At 42.5% G+C, this 8,436-nt stretch overlaps 1 long non-coding RNA gene across 1 annotated transcript in view; it reads right to left on the bottom strand.

The window, feature by feature from the left end:
- Nucleotides 1-7,557, bottom strand: part of LOC309849561 — a 16,185-nt gene extending 8,628 nt beyond the window's left edge. The window contains exons 1-2 of the long non-coding RNA XR_014303756.1: nt 7,347-7,557; nt 4,341-4,437 (exon numbers count right to left, since the gene is read on the bottom strand). This is a non-coding gene — a long non-coding RNA (uncharacterized lncRNA). The remainder of the gene's footprint in view (nt 1-4,340; nt 4,438-7,346) is intronic.
- Between the last annotated feature and the right edge of the window lie 879 nt (nt 7,558-8,436).

The raw sequence follows: 8,436 nt of genomic DNA, 5'->3' as shown, positions 1-8,436 counted from the left end.
GGTACATATATTGTTTCATATTATTTTCTTATTGAATGGATTAGGAACAGTTATTTCTGTTATTATGATAGCATTTTCTCTTGAAGGCCTTCCAGAATCAGACATTTGTTCCTCTATCTGGGGATCCCATGCTTTCAACAAGCTTTTATTCTTTCTTTTAGAAAGAGCTATTCTGGGGCTCCTGGGTGGCTCAGTCTGTTAAATGTCTGCCTTTGGCTCAGGTCATGATTCCAGAGTCTTGGGATCAAGTCCTACATGGGGCTTTTTGCTCAGTGGGGAGTCTGCTTCTCTCTCTCTCCCTCTGCCTCTCCCACCTGCTCATGCTCTCTCTCTCTCAAATCAATCAATCAGTCTTAAAAAAGAAAGAAAGCTATTCTGGGTGTCATATGGCCAAGAAAGGAAGTGTAAGATGAGGCCTAAAATTAAGTGGAGAACTGCTCTTTTTTGATGAATACTTTATTGTTTGGATAGGATGTGGAAGCATTCTGAGCTTCAGGATATTTGCCTCTTTCAGAAGTGGCACCGTTCAGAAGTATGACAGTTTTAACACCTCTGTCAGTAGCAGGGAAGATATCTGAACAAATTCAGGATCTTAGGTCTTGCCTAAATGGTCGTTTGCAGGAAGGACAATCATTTGTTTAAGTAGGACTGGGTTGTGGGCTCAGTGGACAGCATTAGGTTGCTGAGTGTGAGTCTGAGAGGAGGGAGGAAATGTTCTGTCAAGCACAGAAATAGCTTCTGCAGTGGCCCCAACGGCAGGTGGCAGCCTCGGCTATGACTGAGTTCCAAAAGCGATGAGGGAGGGAGGGATACTCTTGGAGGCATACTCCACGTCGCTGATAGAGAGGTCTAGAGGTGAGGAATGTATTGCTTATGTTGAGCTAATTTCTGCCTCCTGATAACTCTCTCGCATGTGTCTAATATCAGCTTGTCATTCTGGAGTGTTTATCCAGGATTCCAAATGCCCTAGGTTTTGTAAGGCTTGACATCCCTGCTTTCTTGGGATGCACCTCTTGGGTACACTTCCTTCTCTGGGAGGCACTCGGATGGAGCATGATCTCCAGGTGCATACTGGATTTGTGTAGGGCTGAGATCTTTGATGCTTAAGACCTAGAATATATATTAATAGGCTTGAGATCGGGTTCGTTTTTTTTTTTTTTTTTTAGTAGCTGCATCACTCTGTTGGATGAGCATGAATTGCTGATTATTTTCTGTTTGCTTCCCTGCCAGATCAGTTTCCCAGCTTTGTCCTCCCTGAAAGATTAGGAGACTAATCTCTAAGGAACACAGCTCTCCCTTGGGTTGCCTTGCTCTCTAGCTTCTGGCTGGGTTTGGCCAATGGGAGTCCCCAGCATGAGTTCTGAAGGTAAGAGCTAAAGGTACTGAACCATTTAAAAAAAAAAAAAAAAAAAAGGTGTCTTTCTACCTATAGTCTCTGCTCCTGTTGGGAAGACATGGAAGCCATGATGCCAGTGCCTGGGTGACTCACCATTACTAGTTGGCTGCCAGGACGCTTCCTCCATTAAACTCTTCTTAGTTAAACTCTTTGACAGTACTGCCATTTCCTGCTGGGACATGGACTCGTATAAGAAGCATAGAGGTCCTAAAATGCTGAGGAATTTTACAAATGAACTGCATCAGACCAGATCTTCTGGATCCAGTATATGTAAAACTATTTTTTTAACTCCCTAAATATAGTACTTTGAACTTAAAATCAAGGGAGCTCTTCATGTTAATGTCAGTCAGTCATTTCAGATCGCTGAGATCATTTGGATATTGATTTTATTAATCATCTTAGCCTTCCTTCCCAACAGTTTTCTGTGTACAAATTCTATTAGTATGTGATATGTGCTCTCTACCTCTAGCCATAGAGAGGCAGTATAGTATCATCACGAAAAATTGACTTCGGTGTAGATAGAATTAGATTTGAATTACTAACTATGTGACTTTGGAAAAACACTTAAACTTTATGAGCTTCAATTTCTTCATCTATAAGATGGGCATAATGCCTGAAAATTCTGGTGTGAGTTTAGCAAAAATGTCTGAAAAGCTGTCATGTCCCACTTGGCCCACGATAAGCATCTGATAATTTGCAGCTTTGTATACAGCAGAGAAATGGGAGATATCTTAAAAAGAAATAAAGGAAATACAAATACCATTTGAGATATAAATATAGAATGAGAGGGGTATGAATTCTCCCTCTGTCCCTCTCTCTCTGCCTCTGTGTGTGTGTGTGTGTGTGTGTGTGTGAGTATGAGTCTGAGTGTGTGTGTGGGGTGTGTGTGTGTATGTGTGTATGGGAGGGAAGGGGAGTAGAAAAGAGAACTGCTCCTCAGACTTCCATGGAGAGCAAAATATTTTACAAGGAACTGCCGTCATTTGAAAGATGGCAATCTGAACACACACACACACACACACACACACACACACACACACTTGACCTCTGCCTTTGCTTCTCCAACTGTCTTTGTTCATTGAGCTGTTTTCTTTCTTCTCTGCCCCAATCATCCCATCCCTCCCTTAATTCAAAATTTTCCTTTCTCCTGACAAGATGTCATACTTTATTACTTAAAATATGTTTTTGTTCTTTATGTATTGATTTCTGCTTTCATATTTATTAATGCATTATTTCTGCATCCTTCAGAGTAGGCATCCTTTACTAATTTTTTAATTAACACTTAACATGTTCATTTTCATTCTACTATAACTATTTTTCATATGTAGTCTTTTATTGTCACTATTTTCTATAGAGTCTATAAATTTTATTTTGATTTCATTTTGACATAAGAGTAATTTGAGAGAGCTTTTATTTATTTGTTTATTTATTTATTTTTAAAGATTTTATTTATTTGAGAGAGATCACAAACAGGCAGAGAGGCAGGCAGAGAGAGAGGGGAGGAAGCAGACTCCCCACTGAGCAGAGAGCCCAACATGGGGCTCGATCTCAGGACCCTGGGATCATGACCTGAGCTGAAGGCAGAGGCTTTAACCCACCGAGCCACCCAGGCGCCCCTTGAGAGAGCTTTTAAATTCTCATGTTGTAATTTCTAGCTTTATTGCATTATGATCAAATAATGTCATCTGAAGCACTTCGACCTTCTTTACTTTGTTCATACTTTTCTTGTTGGTGGGGAATGTCTAATGTGTTCAATCTTATAAATGTATCATATATATAAAAATTCAGTGTTTCTGTTTTCTGATGACAGGCTTTGCTCTATAATATTATGTATGTGTATTAGGGCCTCTGTATATTTGCTTTGTTGCCTTCTTTTTCTATCATGAAGTTAGAGAGCAGCAAAAACAGCACTTATTGTTATTTTTCTTTATCTCTTTGCATTTCCCCAAGTTTCTTCATGAAACTTCTATACATAAAAAATGCATACTGTTTTTGTGTGTAACATTTGGATTTTACCCTTTTATAGAACTTTTGTCCACCCTCCCCCCCTTCCTTGAATGTGGCTGAGCGTTGTTAACAGCATAGGTTTTAAATTCCAGGGAGAAATTTAGCTAAGACTCAGTAGGATCTGAGTTGCTAATGGTTGTTCAGAACCAGGGACAGCTCCCTACTCCAGGACGGCTCTTGCTTCCCGACCTTCCCTCTTGAACATTGAATGTTGAACCCTGTGAATCACAGAGTTAGAGAACAGATTTGGAGGGTCCTATTAGGATGACAAATTGATTTCTGGTCTTGCATAAGACTTTGTAAAAGGCCAATAGACTGTTCAAGCCCAGAAACTGTCCAGAGTCCGGGGAACATTCCTAGTATCTTCAACCTTGCTATCCCCTCTGGGCAAGATTATCCCTACTATGAGGCGGACTGTCTTAAGCTGTTTTGGCTGAGGCACATTTCTAAAAATTTATCCAATTGACTTCCCTTGTTGTGATTCTTTGCTCACCAAACACGATTCTGATTATAATTCAGCATCTCATAATTCCAGCTATGGGAGAGACTGTACTAGGCTTGACAATGCTAACATTTCAGCCCATGTACTGCAAAAATCTCAGTATAATTTGATAACTTGGAATCTTAGTTCTATACAATATTCTCTATGTTCTTAGTTAGTGTGATAATTTCACTTCCAAAAATACTCATCCTTTCTTAGATGTGGATAAATCAACTTTTGCATCTACAAGGTTGAGAGTCTGAACTTAAAACTTTATGAATTCTCTAAACATTGCCTATGGTGGTTATCTGCCAACTGGCCCCCTTTGGGGGGATACCTTGACACCACTGTATACTTTCCAATAAAAGCATGGACCATATGTGAGGAGAGGGAGAGCCCTGGGACACTCTACCACCCCCCAACCAAGTTCACATTGACTTACTAGCCAATACTCACCCTCACGTGAAACTCTCTGACCAAATCTGGTTGCCTGGCCTGATGACATGGTATGAGGTTCAAACAGCATTGAGGGTCTCAAGCATCTGTTTATTTCCTGGGAGAACAATGTTAAGGCAAAGTATCTTCTAACAAATGTTTATATTCGACTAACGAAAAGCAAGCCAGCAAGGAATTTCTGCATTTGTTAATTGCTCTTCTCAACTGAGAATATCAGTGTTGAATATTTGCTGTTATTTTCCAGATTTTGCACAGAATACTGCCAAAGCCTACATGACATTGTGCCCACTCTCAGCTATAAAAGCAATTCCAAGGCTCCCAAGGCTGTCACAGTGACGTTCTTTTGTTTGGGCCCTGGGAGAATTTTTACTGAATAAAGTACAAAAGACTTCGTTCTCCCATATCACATACACATGAATATGCTGAAGTTTATTTATATTTGACTTAAAAAAAAATCCCATTACTAGGAAGACCCATCAACGCATTCCTCCTATGCTAATAGTAATTAAGGCAGCTCTGCTTTCTTTTTAAGGCATCTTTCTTATATATTAAATGCCAGGGAAAGGGCACTCCTTAGTTTTAAGGAGACTCTTTCTTTATGAAGTCAAATGGCTATGTTTAGTCAATTTCAGTCAATGATATTTAGTAAATGCCACTAGAGAAGAAGCGAATACTGACAGAAAATCGCATTTACAAAGACCTTCACCTCAGTAGCCAACCCTGCCAGGTGGTAATTCTGAGGCTGCTTTTCTCTGTTGCACTCGGTCTCCTGAGGTGGCTGGATGAGTACAGGTAGCCTCCTGAGATTACTTGTATGACCTTTCTAGAAAGGAGGTTCTTGGATAATGAGGTATTTTAAAAGCTGGAATGAGTCAGCAGCCATAGCAGAAGGAGAAACGCGAGTGTGGTCCCTCCACGAAGCCATCTGGCAGCTCGGGGTTCTGTGGGAAAGCCTGGGAGGAAGCAGCAGCTCAGGGGACGCCTCCCTCGCCCTCGGGTGGGCTGGGAGGAGAGCGGGAGCCCTGAGGGTCCGCGGGCGAACTCCCTGCCTCGGTTCTAGCGCAAACGCTGAGCTTCATTTCGAGGACTTCTCCTTCTGTCACTGTGAAGCATGTCTGTCAGGTTGGGCCTTGAGGCATCCAGGCATTTCCTGTCAGCACAGAGATGGCCTTTCATGGGGAAGTCGGCACCGTGGGCAGTTTCGTCAGGGCGGGGAGGACAGGAGACGTGGTTTTGGCTGCCTGGACAGTCTCAGTGGGAATTCGAACGGTGAATGAGAGAGGGCAGTCTTGCTACACGGAGGCAAGCAGATTCAACTGTTCCTGTGACGTCCTGTATTTTCTGTGGCCCAGCCCTGCCCGGGAATCCCTTTGTCCTGACCTGTCCTTCAAGCCTTGTTCTCTGTCACTTCCGTGAGTTGCCCCACCCATGCTTTCAAATAAATCCCTAATTTTCATTCTTATTTTTTAAAGATTTATTTTTTTCAGTAATCTCTATGCCCAATGTGGGGCTTGACCTCACGACCCCGAGATCAAGAGTTGCCTGTTCTACTGACTGACACAGCCAGGGGCCCCTCAATCCCTTATTTTTAAATCCACCCAGAACACTCAGACTAGATTTTGAGACACTCAACCTAGGACCCCAACTAATGCGCCTTCTCTCAGCATTGAAAGTCTTATCTGTTCCACATTCTTACTGATGGACCCAATCTCCTCAATAAAATGAAACATTGAGAAATGAGGTTCAGGGGCACCTGGGTGGCTCAGTGGGTTAAAGCCTCTGCCTTCGGCTCTGCTCATGATCCCAGGGTCCTGGGATCGAGCCCCGCATCGGGCTCTCTGCTCAGCGGGGAGCCTGCTTCCTCCTTTCTCTCTGCCTGCTTCTCTGTGATCTCTGTCTGTCAAATGAATAAATAAAATCTTTAAAAAAAAAAAAAGAAATGAGGTTCAAATTTTATTTTTATTTATTTATTTTTTTTGAGGTTCAAATTTTAATAGCATAGAGCAATGGAAAAATATAAATGGTCTTTTAAGATAATTGAGACCACAACAACTGTGATATCAATACAATTCAACTTAGCTATACATTAAATAATTTGCAGAACAGTGAAAAGTTGATAGCCATCACTAAACCCAAATTGGTCTGATTTTTGCTATATTGACATAAAAATTGTAATAAATACTTCAAGTATCACATACACAGAACCAATGTTCCTTCAGGAAACAATTTGTTGGTAGCATTATTACAGGAAACTGGGGCATGTACGTGGTTCCTATGAGCTCTCAGGCTAGCTAGGAAGTACCTAAAAAAGTGACAAAAGTACCTAAAAAGTACCTAAAAACACAGGGTGTGTTTATGAGAGTATAACCTCTGGGGGGTGGTTGGGTGACTCAGTCAGTTAAGCGTCTAACTCTTGGTTTTGGCTCAGGTCGTGATCTTGGGGTTGTGAGATGGAGCTCCATGTTGAGCTCTGGTTGCAGGGCTGAGGCTGCTTAAAACTCTTTCTCTCTTTCCCTCTGCCCCTACCCCACCTCTCTCTCTTTCTCTCTCATAAATAAATAAATCTTTTAAAAAAAGTACAACTTGGGCTGAAAATATAGTTTTGGTTCAAATGGCACTAATATTTCTTATGGCTTCTCATCTGTTATATAGAAGCTCATGGACTGAACATCCCTTTTCTTCATTTCCCACTGTCTAACCACCTGGTCCTGAAAAAATACACACACACACACACACACACACACATGCGTGCACACACATGCATGCACACACATATATGCACACACAGCTCATACAATTTCATTCATGTTGGCAACTTTGCTTTTATTAGGAATTAGTCTTCCAAACTACTTTCTCTTAAGGGAGACTGTGGAGAGCGGGTCGAGAGCGACAGGAGACTACAACAAAACAAAACAACTCCAATTCATTTCACCCACTTAGCCTGATGAACCCTGGAACTGTTTCTGTAACATGAAACATTTTGATAAAAAAAAAAGTAACACTTACCTCTGAAGAAGTTTAGTGCTAATCTTCTGAAAAGCATGCTTCGAGCCCACTGTGGCGAACACCAGAGGCTCTGGTGCATCCCTGTCAGCCCAGTGGCCACAGATGTGTCAGCTTTAAAGTACAGAGTCCCTATTTGCCCTTCAGAATGTCTGCCTGAACTAATTTATGGCTCAAACCGAAAAGCCGTTTTTTATAACTCACTGCAGTTGTACCTCCTGTGTTTCTCCAACTCTCCCGCAAAGGATATTAAGAAATTACCTTTGTAGATTTCTCTACTCTAGTGACTAGGGAAATCGCACATTCATTGTTACCTAATGAGGACAAAATGGAAACATTGTGAAGCCGGGCGCCTACCTGCCAACACACACAGACACCTGCCTCATACCCTCTCTGTCTCAGGGTGTGTAGACGGCTGCCTTCAGAGGCTGCCTCCCTTTGCCCTTCATCCTTCCTGTGACCATATCAATCCCCAGGAAATCTGTTTCCAAGCAGCAAAAGATAAGATCATTGTCAGGGTCCCCCCCCCCCACCATTGACAGTTTACATTTTTTCTGGGGCTTAGAAATATTCCAGCATTTATCAAACTTTCTGGCTTGATGTAGGCTTATTTGTGAGGCTGCCTGTCATCAGGCCCAAGTCTTAGGGAGCCCCCAGTCCAGCCGGGAGGTGTGGTTAATTGGAGCTGTCTCTCCCCCTAGCTTTTGAACAGCAGGAAGTTCTCAGGTTCTGGGGAGGCAGAGGCCCTCCAGCAGTTTGGATGGTGTCCCACTACTCTTCGAGTCACACCGAGCCCCATAGCAGCACTGGTGTCTGGTGTTCATGTCTCCCCTGAATTCATTAGCTTGACTTGTCCTTGAATGTCCTTGGATGAGATTGCTTTCTTGTGTCCAGTGTGGCTTGGGCATCCTGACTCTTGGCCTTGGCTCTCAAGCTGACTCTGACCTTGACTTAGAGCAGATGCCAGAGGCCGAGAAAACTGCAGCTTTGGCAAAACCTGAGACATTGACGTTTCACGCCGGGACTCGGAAAGTCGGGAAACTCTAAGCAAACGCATCTTTGGACTACTGGTGAAAATCACACCCGGCTCTTT

The sequence above is a fragment of the Mustela nivalis genome (assembly GCF_964662115.1).
Source record: "Mustela nivalis genome assembly, chromosome: 16".
Classification (NCBI taxonomy): domain Eukaryota; kingdom Metazoa; phylum Chordata; class Mammalia; order Carnivora; family Mustelidae; genus Mustela; species Mustela nivalis.
Note: the sequence above shows the minus strand (reverse complement) of the source record. Positions and strands in the feature narration are given on the sequence as shown.